The sequence below is a fragment of the Benincasa hispida genome, chromosome 8, assembly GCF_027475165.1.
Source record: "Benincasa hispida cultivar pf3 chromosome 8, pf3_genome.v1.1, whole genome shotgun sequence".
In the NCBI taxonomy this organism is placed as follows: domain Eukaryota; kingdom Viridiplantae; phylum Streptophyta; class Magnoliopsida; order Cucurbitales; family Cucurbitaceae; genus Benincasa; species Benincasa hispida.
This window is the reverse complement of record NC_143485.1, coordinates 25,571,637-25,585,873: the sequence shown is the minus strand read 5'-3', so window position 1 is coordinate 25,585,873 and position 14,237 is coordinate 25,571,637. Positions and strand designations below refer to the sequence as shown.

The 14,237-nt window shown below is 33.5% G+C and overlaps 1 long non-coding RNA gene across 2 annotated transcripts; it reads right to left on the bottom strand.

Annotated features, from left to right (window-relative positions):
• Nucleotides 1–420: 420 nt before the first annotated feature.
• On the bottom strand, nucleotides 421–1,705 carry LOC150034456 (uncharacterized). Of its 2 annotated transcripts, none has more exons than XR_016531502.1 (2): nucleotides 1,354–1,705; nucleotides 421–1,058 (listed from the first exon to the last, which is right to left on the bottom strand). It is a non-coding gene; the product is annotated as an uncharacterized LOC150034456 (long non-coding RNA). The 2 variants fall into 2 exon arrangements; XR_016531503.1 differs by lacking the exon at nucleotides 1,354–1,705 and adding an exon at nucleotides 1,134–1,343.
• Nucleotides 1,706–14,237: the final 12,532 nt, after the last annotated feature.

The window sequence follows — 14,237 nt, the reverse complement described above, 5'->3', positions numbered from 1 at the left end:
CAACTTATATAGGAAAAATTTTGAAAAGATTTTATATGGACAAAATACATTCATTAAATATTCCAATGGAAGTTCGTTCATTAGATATAAGAAAGATATATTTTGACATCGAGACGATAATGAAAAAATTTTTAGTTCTGAGGTACCACATCTTAGTGTAATTGACGCACTTATGTATCTTGCTAATAATACAAAACCAGATATTACATTTTTAGTAAATTTATTAGCTAGATATAGTTCTTCTCCTATAAAAAGTTTGATGAACAATAGATATGGATTTGTTTTATTAAAATAAATCAATTTTTGACCTAGTTAGTTATGCAAATTCTGGATATTTATTTGATCCACACAAAGCTAGATCTCAAACAGGTTATCTGTTTACATGTGAAGGAATAGCTATATCATAGGATCAGTGAAACATACCATAACAACAACTTCCTCAAATCATGTTATTCATAATCGAAGAATTTAGAGTAAAATCCATAAGCAAAATATTGTTTGAACAATCTACAATGAAGAACAAGTCTCACAAATAACCTAAAGAAGGGAAGTTATCAAACCCAAGCTAGAAATGTTACCTTTAGCCTCTAATTATCATCCAATACACAGAGATTAAGCTTCAAAATGACCAAAATGGGCAAGAATGAGTCTTCACAGTGGAGAGGAGTTGAAAATAGGTCTGAGAATAGAAAAGTGAGGTGATGGATGAAGAAAACGGCAATAAATTTCTTTTTATAAAATCACGCAGGTGTTGCCTCAGCCCCCTCATCATAGCGTAGCGATGCTTCACGTGTACGCATCACGGTCATCAACTTACAAGCATCACGATGCCACAAGGCAGAACCATGGCACTTTCCCAAATCCTCAAAACAGAAACTCTCTGAAAATGCGTCGGGCACGATGTCACTACGCTATTGCTCGACACTCCCTTGAGGGCAGATTTGTAATACTGTGATATTTTTCTCCCTTGATGCATTTGAGCTCCGATTTGATATGTTTTAACGTCTTTTTGCTTCTATGCTTCATTTTACCTCTTAGACGCCCGAGATCGGTAAGATCTTCAATTAAACGCATTAAATTAACGAACGACCCAAATTAAGTAGAAGAAGATAGCACATTTTCAGTGTGATCACCTCTCATAGAATCGACTCCTATTGGAGCGTGTAGAAAATCAGATGGTCATCCATCCAATGTGAAAGAACCAGTGAAGGTTTGCAATGGAAGGGGATCGGCCCCAATTTTATTTTTCACATAATTGAAGGTTTACAGAACAAGAAAAAATTATGAATTACAATAAAAAAAATTCTATAGCATGCATTTACACAAAAGAATTAGGGAAGAAAGAGGACTTACCCTTGAAGCCTAATAATCTTCGCGTAGTCTCTTGATCCGGTCACTAACATTTCAATCTTCCAATTTGATCTCCAAGAACTGAGATTCCAAATGAAGACACCACCACTTGAAAACCTTATGTATTCTCTTGGGATGAGAATTTTGTAGGAGTGGTGGGCTTTGTTTCTTTTGGAAGAGGGAGAAAAGGATGAGAGGAAGAAGAAGAGGATGAGAGGAAGATTCCAAATGAAGACACCACCACTTGAAAACCTTTTTCAGAGATAACTCAGAGAGATTTTTTTTCTCCTTTTGTGTCAAATGCAAGCCAAGGACCAATCCCCCGTAACCTCTCTCATCACTACAAGTGATGGAGAGTAAAAGTATGGAAGGAGTTATTTTCATAACTCCTACATTAAATTTAATTCAAAACTAAATTCAATATAATATATACATATATATAAATATAATAACTAATTATTATATATATATATATATATACATATATATATATATTATATCAAATATAACATATAACCTATAGATTTTTTTATTATATTGTATCAAATATAATATTTTATTTCTCTCAATTAATCATGGTGTTTAGTATAAATCACATTTATACTAAATTATAGGAATCTCATACATATAATTAATATCTTAATTATACTCAAATATTTAATTCCTCTCAAAATAAATTTTATATTATAATGTATCAAATACATTATATTAATTATATTACATATGATTAATTTAATTAATTATATCATATATAATTAATTCCCTCAATTATTTTGAACATTTCAAATTAACCTAAAATTAATTCTCAATAATCCATGTTAGGCTACAAAAGGGACCTTATGGACTTGTTGATTGAAGCTCTAATGTTACTTGGATAATTAGTTAAACTCTTTAATTAAGTTACCCAACATTCATTAACTGTCGGTCACTCCACTAAAGACCTAGTTGCACTCTTCGCACTACAGATATATTTATGTGTCCATTTGATATAACCAGTCAACAGTACAATGACCCTTCACAAATTGAGTACCACTGATCCCTTTAATGAATAATAAATCATAGTCCAACTATAACCAAGTTTCTCTCGGGCCAAAAGAGGGTGTAATCACAATGTTCAAGCCCCCGGAATTAGCCCTTAAGGGAGAAATTTATCTACTTACCCCAACATCGGGGAAGAAGTGAATTCCATCTTGTGTAGCTATGTTCCCAGCTTCTCAATCATACGAATCCCTAAAATGGTAGGCATATTGAGTTGGCAATCTGGCCACTCTCAACCATACAAATCAAATGACTGCCTTCATAGGCAAAAGTTCACAACTCACTCAAGATTCAGGTCATGTCACCTATAGTCATCTTGGTGAAATATAAGTCTCTATTATCAATGGTGTTATATAAAGAGACTAATCATTTCGCTGTCCAATCTTATGCAAACTCTTTGTATAGGATACCCCCCCTCACATGTCTCCACATGAATGATCAGAATCAGATCATTTATAGCACTTTACAACACTTGTAACACCTACAAAGCGGGTCATATCCATAGTGTCACAAGGAAAAAGTACCCAACCTCATCCATCTACTATAGACCGTTTAGGTTATCATTTAAACATGATCCACCTGTATGTCTCTACATACAAGTTTAAATCACATAAAGTAACCTAGGATCTTAGTTTATTAGATTGAGTGTATGCTCATAAAATAACAATTATTTTATTAATAACAATTTGTTTATACAATGTTTACAAACTACGAGAATACAAGAGAGATTTAGGACACCAATCTCGACAATCTCCCACTTGTCCTAAATTTAGGGATCCAAATGGACAATACAATAAAGTACAAATATAATAAACTAGGGCATACACTATACTCCAGTACCCTCTCCCACTTGCCCTAGATAATAAGCCACATTTCCCATATACCCAAACTTTCTAGATGACCCTCGAACACTTTAGCCGTGAGAGACTCTGTAAACGGATTAGCAATGTTGTGCTCTGAATAAATGTAATGACCAGATCCCTACATATTATGGTCCGACCGCTACGACATGCATGCTTAGACTTTTCTATTATGAGATGAGTTTTGGACAAAAATCTCAAAAGAACATATCTAAGATTTTATTAATTAGATAGAAAACTAATAAAAAAAGTTTATTTTACAAAACACCAAGATCCATAAAACACTAACGTAGTGATACAAAAATGCATATGCCTATAATAGTGAGTTTGATGGTTGGCCATTTGAGCGACGTCCAGTTTTTCAACCTACGTTGTGTCCTTACCTACAAAGTCTGTAAAAATAGGATAAGTATATAATATACTCAATAAGTAGTTCTCACATAGGGTAGTGACCAAATGCACAATCACATGCAACATGTCCTGAAAACATATGATTGGGATCGAAAACATATAATAACATGTGGTGGTCGGTTATGCTTCTAACGTAAATTTCTCCGCCCTGATAGGAACATGAAGACTTAGGCAGAAACTAACCCATCTGATGATTAGCGGGTCATGCAGTCAGTAAAGCCAGAGTCGCATCCAACATCACTAACGTAAATTTCTCCGCTCTAATAGGAAGATCAGGACTTAGGCGGAAACTAGCCCATCTGATGATTAGCGGGTCATGCAGTCAGTAGGGCCAGAGTCGCATCCAACATCAACCATTAACATAAACGTAAGATTGGACTAGAGGGGTACAACCATACATACCCTGTTAGTCCCTAGCATAATCTTGACATAGAATTGGGTCTAAAGGGGTGCAACCATACATGCCCTGCTAGCCCTAGAATAATCTTGACATAGAATTGGGTCTAGAGGGGTGCAACCATACATGCCCTGCTAGCCCTAGAAGCATAACCTTTATCTAATTAAAATTTAATCTTATGAACAAACATAATGCATGAGGTCCCTTATCGATAAACGTATTTTAAACATGTAATACAACATAACAATCACATAATTATGCAACATATTAAAGGTACACTACCATGAAACACTATTAAGATAACTACTTACCTTGATTGCGATCCTAGTTATTTCTTATTATTCCTTATGGTTTAATCAGTAGAGCTTTCCCTCTTAAACTAGAAGGAAATTTTAGCAGCACCTCACCCGAGCTTTATCTCTTCTAACCTCACAGAACTTTCTCACTCACACTTACTCTTTCACACGATTCTTTGTTACTGAGATTTGTTTGAGGATGGGTTAAATCTTTCGACAAAGAGTCCTATTTATAGTGGTTTTCGGCTCTTCTCAGTGTGACAACTCATCCTATAAACGGCTTCTTTAAAATTACTTAGGTTTAAGAATTTCTCTTAATAAGACACCTAATTTTGGCTAATGTTTGCCCTTACATCTTCAACCTTTGTTTGTATTCAATTTTAGGGTTCTCCATGTATAATCTATAAGATCGTGGCCAAATTCAACGCATAATCCATGCTTCTGTCCAAATCTCGCTCTCTTTGTTCTCAGAATCTTGCTCTCTCTAGCTTTCTCGCTGGTTTGGCTCTTGCAACTCTCACTCTTGCTCCCACTCTCACTCTTGCTCCCGCTCTCTCCCACTGTCTCGCTGAGAATCTCGCTCTCTTTACTCTCGCTCTCTCCAATTTTCTCTCCAATCTCGCTAGTTTTCACGCGTGGTTGCCTTCACTACTTGTGGATTCCACTTCCTCTTTTTAACTCTTTCTTTTAAGAGTATATGGGCAATTAATTCACCTCCAATTCTTCCAATGAGCAGTGCCCAAACAAAAAGTTATCTACTGCCCTTTGTCTCCTGAATTAGCTAGCGTCCAACTTCTAACTAATCCTCCCTGATTCTGCCCCCTTATTCATTATTTTTGGATAATTAATAAATTTTCTATTTTTTTCCAATTCTAAATTTTCATCCGATTTTCCTATTAAATTTATATATTTTTCATTCTTAATTATATATTTTATTTGTTTTCCTGCTTTCTAAATTAGGGTTAGGGTATTACATTTACCATCCCTTTAAATAAAATTTCGTCCTGCTTAACATTTAACATTTAATTTCTTGTAGTGTATGCGTACAAATTTGGGTTGTTACAATAAATCTTCAGGACAATCACGTCACCTCGATGCACAATCTCCTGAATTAAGTGATATTTTGATTCTATGTGTTTGTCTCTGACTCCTAGGTTCCTTAGAATTTGCCACAGCACCATAGTTATCACAATAAAATGCGATTGGCAAAGACATATTTAGAACAACTTCCAAATCAGTAAGGAACTTCTTAAGCCAAACAGCCTCTTTAACAACTTCACAAGCAGCTACGTACTCGGCTTCCATAATGGAGTCAGCGATGCATCCTTGTTTGATGCTTTGCCAAACTATAGCTCCTCCAATTAGACTAAACACTGACCCTGATGTGGATTTTCAATAATCTCGATCAATCTAGAAGTTAGAGTCTATGTATCCTACAAGGATCAAATCCTTATCTCCATACACAAGCATATAGTCTGTCGTTCTCCAAAGGTACTTGAGGAATCTTTTGATCGTTGTCCAATGATCTAATCCTGGATTGGATTGATATCGACTGACAATCTCTACTGCATAGCAAATGTCAGGTCTAGTACATAACATTGCATACATAAGACTACCAGCAGCCGATGCATAGGGAATTCATCTCATTGCCTCAACCTCTTGAAAAGTCTTAGGACACTGCTCTTTAGACAATACAATTTCATGCCTGAAAGGTACTAAACCCTTCTTGGAATTGTGCATCGACTAACAAGCATCTTGTCAATATACGATGCCTGAGACAATGCCAATATTTGTTCTTACGATCCTTTATTATCTAGATCCCTAGAACAAAGCACGCCACTCCCAAATATTTCATTTGGAATTGGGCGGCCACCCAATTCTTTACATTAGTCAGAAAACCTACACCACTCCCAATGGGTAGGATATCATCCACATACAGCACGAGAAAAGCTACTAAGTTGTTATGATTTTCTTGTAAACACAAGGCTCATCAAAATTTTGATCAAAGCCATAAGATTTGATCGCAGTATCAAATCTTATATTTTAAGATCGAGATGCTTGTTTCAGTCCATAAATGGACCGATTAAGCTTGAAAACCTTTTGCTCTTGATCTTGTTCAATGAATCCTTCTAGTTGATTCATGTAGATGGTCTCTTCAAGATTACTATTCAAATAGGCAGTCTTGATGTCCATTTTCCATATTTCATAGTCATAAAATGTGACTATAGACAAGAGAATTCTAATAGATTTTAATATGAAAATGGGTGAGAAAGTTTCTTCATAGTCCACTCCCTCAACCTAGGTATAATCCTTTGCCATAAGTCTAGCTTTAAAGGTTTATACTTTTCCATCTACACCTCTTTTTCTCTTGTAGATCCACTTGCAACCTATAAGTTTTACCCCATCAGGTTGATCTACAAGCTCCCAGATAGAATTGAAGTACATAAACTCCATTTCTGAGTCCATTTCTTGATTCATGGCTTTAACCCATTCATCCTTGTCAACATCTTCTATTGCTTGTTTATAAAACAGTGGATCCTCAACACCATTATTAACTATGATGTCTTGGGCTTCTTCTAAACCCATGTAGCGTATAGGTGGGTTCATAACCCTCCCACTACGTCGAGTTAATCTCAACTCTTGAAATGGGTGTGTATGATTAGATGAACCCACATCAACAACTCCAGTTGATGTATTAACCCCTTCAACAACCCTTGTTGAAGTCTCAATAGATTTATTAGAAATTTTACTTAAAACAATTTTGCTTTGTGGCTTATGATCTCTCATGTGGTCTTCTTCCAAGAAGGTAGTGTTTGTCGATTCAAACACTTTATTCTCACTTGGATCAAAAAAGTACCATTCTCTCGTTTCCTTGGGGTAGCCTACAAATAGACATACTTTTGAACGAGATTCCAACTTTTTAGGGTTTTCCATTAGCACATGGGCTGGCTCCCTAAATTCTAAAGTGGCGTAAACTACCTTTACAATCTCTCCATAACTCAAAAGGAATTTCAGAACCACTTTTTAAGGGAACGTTCTTCAAAATGTAAAAATCAGTCTCTACTGTATATCCTCAAAACAAGTCAGGAAGCTAAGCATAACTCATTATAGACCAAACCATGAGCATAACTCATTATAGACCGAACCATGTCCAACAAAGTTTTGTTTCTTCTTTCCAATACACCATTATGTTGAGGTGTACCTAGGGCTGAAAGTTGGGATGTAATTCCATGTTCTATCATATAGTTCTGGAATCTTAAGTCCATATACTCTCTACCACAAACAGATCGTAGTGTTTTTATCTTTTTACCTAACAAGTTTTCAACTTCAGTCTTATACTCCTTAAAATTATCAAGTGCTTCAGACTTATGTTGCATTAGGTATAAATACTCGTATCTAGAATAATCATCAATGAAAGAGATAAAATATTCATACCCTCCTCGTGCTCTTACATTCATCAAACCGTAGAGATCTGAATGTATAAGCTCCAAGGTCTCTTTGGCTATATAATCTTTTCTAGTAAAAGGTCGTTTTGTTATTTTTCCTTCAAGGCATGACTAACATACAGGTAAAGAGTTTTCTTCTAAACCATTTAGAAGTCCACTTTTCACCAATTTCTCAATCCTATTGAGATTAATGTGACATAAGTTTAGATGTCAAATATGGGTATTTTCTTTAGGAGAAATGTGGTTTTTTAACAGTTGTTGCCATTTTGAACATTTCAGTATTTAGCACAACTTTTGTAACTAACGACCTTAGTACATATAAGTTACTTTCCATTGAACCAAAGCCTGGATCCATTCCATTCTTAAAAATAAACACTTTATTTTCAGATAAGGATAAGGAATACTTATGTTCAATCAGAAAAGAATCAGAAATTAAGTTCCTCTTGATTTGAGGAACTATAGATACATCATCTAATAACATATATCGTTTCTTGTCCAAAAATAACTTAAGCCTTCTTACAGCAACAACTAAAACGAACTCACCAGTACTGGCTCTAAGAGTCATCTCTCCAGCTACTAATTGTCTCCAGGAATTAAATCCTGATAGGAAGAACATATGTGATTAGTAGCTCTTGAATCAATTATCCAGGCAGAATCATCATTCTCTACTAAGTACATCTCCAAGACAAATATTTTCTTCGAAATTCTTCTTTTTTTGGAGAGTAATGGGATCAGCTCCACAACCCATATCATAAACTCCAAGTTTCATTTTAAAGGACAATCCTCGTTGATTAACTTCACTAGATTTAGCAATGCTTTCTCTATTTGTCCTTTGACATTCAATAAGGACTGGAGTTTATCTAGGGAGCTGGCATTATTAGTTTTGTTGTCATCAACCTTATTTAGCTTGAGTTGTGAGAACTTTTGCTCAAACAATTCTTGCATTGATTGTGTGATCTAATGTGCAGTGCCCATACTCTCAAATATTTTGGCTAAAGCATCAGGTATTCTTATCAAAATGTAGACTCGGTCTTTTCATTAACCTTCATCCACATTTCGTATGCATCACAAACATGTCGTGTGCATCAGGGGTTGGGACTTGAGGACAATCCTCAGTCATGACAATGTTGAGGTCGTTAACCACGAAAAATGTTTTAATTGAATCATTCCACGTCGAATAATTAAAATTGGTCAAAGAAGTAGAGGCAACTAATGGAAAAACTGTTGGGAATGTCCTAGAACTCGCAGTTCATGTTAAACATTCTTTTTATCAATAAAATATTATTGAGTAATTCATTCAATAAAGTTGTTGATTTGCATTCTATTATGAAAATCCAATAAACATATTCATAGCTATAGTGTGAATACTTTAACTTTATATGATGACATAAACATGATCAAGTTAATAGTGTATAGCCTAAATGGTCTAATAAGTATATAGATGAAATTGGGTATCTCATCCTTGTAACACTATTGAATGCGGTCCATTTTGTAGATAATACAAATGGATCACATCATATAGAGACATGTGAGTGGGGGCATCCTGTGCAATGAGTTTACATATAGACTGGACCACAAAATAGTCACTTTTCTTTATAACGACTGTTTACTGTTAAAATTGACTATTCCATTTTAAGTAACCTACGATAACTCGATCTTAATCCTGACCTAGCTATAAACTCCTGTTTGTTCGGGATTATCCTTTGATCTACATGGGTGAGAGTAGTCCAACAGCACTGCTCAATAAGTCTTCCATTTTGGGGATAAGATCGGATGAATAGCTGGGGACATAGCCTTGCAAGATAGAATTTAGTCCTACCCGATTTAAAGTTAGCAGATAGGTTGTTCTCTTAAGTACTGATTCCAAGTCTTGAACAACAAGGCCCCAATTTCTCTTGATAGAGAGAAGGACTTGATTCATAAGTATTATGAATCAAATTGTTCATTAGAGGGTCAGTGGGAACTTAAGGAACGAGATGTATTCACAGGGGTAAAACGGTGATCTTGACCCAGCTGTGATTACGAACGACCTGTGAAGGATCGACTTACTGATCATGGTTATATCAAGTGAACATAATATATGTACAGTGAGGGGAGTTCAACTATGGGCTTTAGTGGAGTGACCCATTAGTTAACGAATGGGGGTTAATTCGATATAATGAGTTGAGCTAATTAATCTCGGGTCGTTGGAACCCATGATCTATAGGTTCGCAAGGTCCTCCTACTAGCTCGTAAATGGATTAGCTTTAGAGTAGCATGATAAGTTAATTTGAAACGTTCAAATTAGAATTATTAAATATGATTTTAATATATGAAGGTGGATTTGTATAAAATTAATTTAATATTTGATATTAAATTAATTAGAATTATGTAAATTATTCAAATAATTATTTATTAATTTTATTAGAAGATTAATTTATGAAATTAATTTTACAAAATTAATAATATTTTCAATATTTGAAATCAAATTGATTTTTAGAAATCATTTGGTTTTGGAAAAATGACACAAAATGGAAATTTTGTTTTTTCTATTATCATCTTCAACTTGCTCACACCAAACCCACTAAGTTAGGCTTCAATAACTCCAAGCATGAGTTGTATCTCATGCAGCCATCTTCTTTGCATGATAGTCTGCAATAAATAAAGAAGATTGGAGTGGAATTAAGGCATGCATCCAAAGATTTTTTACAAAAAAATTCGGGCTGAAGAAATTGTTCTTCAAGTGGGTTATAGCAGTGAGCTTCTCTCCAAGTTTCCTTTCGTTCAAGCTGGTTTTGAGTCCCATGACTCATTCTAAAGCTCCAAGAGTATAGTGGGGAAGATCTTGAGATAGTTTACAGAAAGTTTTGGAGAAGATAACAGCTAAAAATCAAGATCTTAAGGAGTTCTACAAAGGTATGGTTTCAAACCCTCTTGTGTTAGATGAGCATGCTTTATTTAGTGCCAAAATTAATGAATTATAGTGCTTATTGATCCTTGTTGCTTACGCTACATGCTGATATACTCTTACAAAAGCACAATTTGATATTTTTGCTAAAAAGAAACAAATTGATCTACATTAAATTTTAGCATAACTCTAAAACATCCAATCAATTTTAGCAAAAACTAAATGAACCACATTTAACATCTAATTTTTGCAATGATACTTCAATGATTTAGGATAAAAGCCACCGAAGGGTAGTCAGTTTTCTATTCACTGAACTAAGACATTCTCAACCAATTATTACACTAGTATAACTCTTATTCCTATAACAATATTTATCATTGATTTGGTCAATAAATCATTAACTAGCTTAACAATTCTCTTAAGTGTGACCCTTCATTTTAGACCCTAAAGTTTTTCCCCAATGAGCCAACTGAAGGGAAATACCCACTGGGACAAAAACTAAAGCGATCCTATCCATTTCTAGAGATCGCCTTGATATTGACCTAATGCATAAACCATTTGATGGGGGATGCTTCTAAGGTGCCTCGAGGTCGTGCAATAAGATCTCACAGTGCAAACTAATGAAGGAGATCGTAGGACATGTTGACACACATCTCTCTCCCACTTACTATAAATACTCTTTCCATTCACTTTGATATTAACCCATGCAAACACCATCTAAAGGAGGACGCTCTCAGGGCGCCTTGAGACCAAACATGAGTCTCACGGTGTGAATATTAAGGGAGAAATGTGAGTGGAAAATTGACGTATCGCATACATCTTTTTCCTCCCACTGAGTATTTAAAAAAAATATGGGTTTATTTAATTTAGGAAAAATATGACTAATTATATTTACTAAGTGATTATTTAAGTTTGCCCAGCAGTAACACTTATTTTGGATAGTTAAAAAATTTTGATTAATGTTCATTTAACACTTTAACAAACTTTAATCAACAATTACATGCTTATAGCAAATCTATCTAATTCACTTTTCCAGGTCAGTTCCCAGGTAAGAGTATCCATTTCCATCAATTTAAATACCTCAGCCTAGATAGAACTAGCCTTAGACAAAAAGTCCCTTATAGATACGTTTGCTATTATTTTAATCTTTTATTAAAATTAATTTGATCCTATTAAACTTTAAAAAGATTAAACTTAATTTCTAATCTTATTAGAAATGTGATCTTAGGTCTATGTGAATCATATTTTAAAACTATATTAAAAAATTATTTTAACCTAGGTTTGCATACAATTCTGAATTATTGATTTTAATTTCTAATTTCATTTAATTATAACAATTATAAAATAAATGAAATAAATTAAAACCATACAATTGCATTCATTGACATACTTAGTAAATTATAATAATTATAAATTACCTAAGGTAGTGTCATGCTTCATACAATTCCATTTTATTACTAACTATATGTAACATATATAAGGTAATGAAATAATTAATAACATTCATTCATACATACATACAACTATATATTATAACTCTTATAATATAAATTATGCATAGTTATGTTATTAATGCATGTAAGCATATAGTATAACACTTATATTATATGATGCATGAGCATGTTATAAAAATTAAATCATACAACTATATATTATAACATTTGTAATATAAATGATGCATGAAAAATGCATAACATAAGGTGGAATTTTCACTATATGACACATATTATGGCATATATAAATTTAAAATAAATCATACATCAAATGCATAATTTAAAACAATTAATGGACCAGGAATGAACACCTAAACAATTAATTAAATTAATATAACACTTATATTAATTTAATTAATTAAAACATCTAACTATTACATAACAATAGTCAACCGGTTCGAAACAAGTGAATTGAGCCCTGAACCGCTCGAACAGAACTGCCCAGCCCTCGAATCGGACCCAAACCGCTCGAACAGATCCGCCCAGCCCTCGAATCGGACTAGGAACTAAATCGGTCGAGAACCAATTTCTTCTTTTTGTTGCGAAGCGTCGCAACGCCATGGAAAGAACAAAACATTATTCCTTATCGCAACGTTGCAATGCTAGGGTAAAACATTGCAACACCGCCATACAGACAGCACTATACAACCGCGATCTTTTTTGAAATTCCTCCATTTTTTGCCTCGTTTTCTCCAGAAACACACCGAAACAACCACGAACGACCCAGAAATAGTAAATTACAGACTCGATCGCAAATAATTATGCCCAAAACAGGGGCCCTTACAAAACAATTTGTAAATAAAAGTACTAAATTCTAAATGGCCAATCCCGAAAACATCCATAATTGTAAACAATTCATCACAATATTCATCACATTAATACAGAATGCATAAACCCACCAATACTTTAAATTAATTCTAAAAAAAAATTCAAAAAATTGGACCAATAACCTTACTTTGATACCAATTGAAAGAACCGCAAATGTTCGTAATGGAAAGGGATCAGTCCCAATTTTATTTTTCACATAATTAAAGTTTTATAGAACAAGAAAAAATTATGCATTACAATAAAAAAAATTCTACAACATGCATTTACACAAAAAAAAAAAAAAAAAAAAAAAAAAAGGAAGAAAGAGGACTTACCCTTGAAGCCCAATAATCTTCATGTATTCCATCGATTTGGTCACAAACGTTTCGATCTTCCAATTCGATCTCCAAGAACTGAGATCCCAAATGGAGACACCACCACTTGAGAACCTTTTGTATTCTCTTGAAATGAGAATTTTGCAAGAGTGATCGGCTCTGCTTCTTTTGGAAGATGGAGGAGAGGATGAGAGGAAGAAGAAAAATACTTTTTCTTCTATGTGTTATTCAAATGTTTTTTAATAGAGAATCTAGAAAGATTTTCTTTCTCCTTTTGCGTCAAGCCAAGGACCAATCCTCCGTAACCTCTATCAATGTTTTTTAATAGAGAGTTATTTTCATAATTCTCTCGTTTAATTTAATTTAATATACAAAAATATATAAATATAATAACTAACTTATTATATATATATATATGCTATATCAAATAAAACATATAACCTATAGTTTTTTATTATATTGTATCAAATACAATCTAACCTATAGTTTTATTTCTCTCCATTAATCATGGTGTTTAGGATAAACCACATTTATACTAAATTATATGAATCTCATCCATATAATTAATATTTGAATCATATTCAAATATTTAATTCCTCTCAAAATAAATTTTATATTATAATGTATCAAATACATTATATAAATTATATCACATATAATTAATTTAATTAATTATATCACATATAATTAATTTAATTAATTATATCACATATAATTAATTTAATTAATTATATCATATATACTTAATAGCCTCAATTAATTTGAACATTTCAAATTAGCCCAAAATTAGTTCTCAATAATCCTTGTTGAGCTATAGAGGGGCCTTATAGACCTGTAAATTGAAGCTCCAATAGTACTTGAAAAACTCTTTAATTAAGTTACCCAACATCCATTAATTGCTGGTCACTCCACTAAAG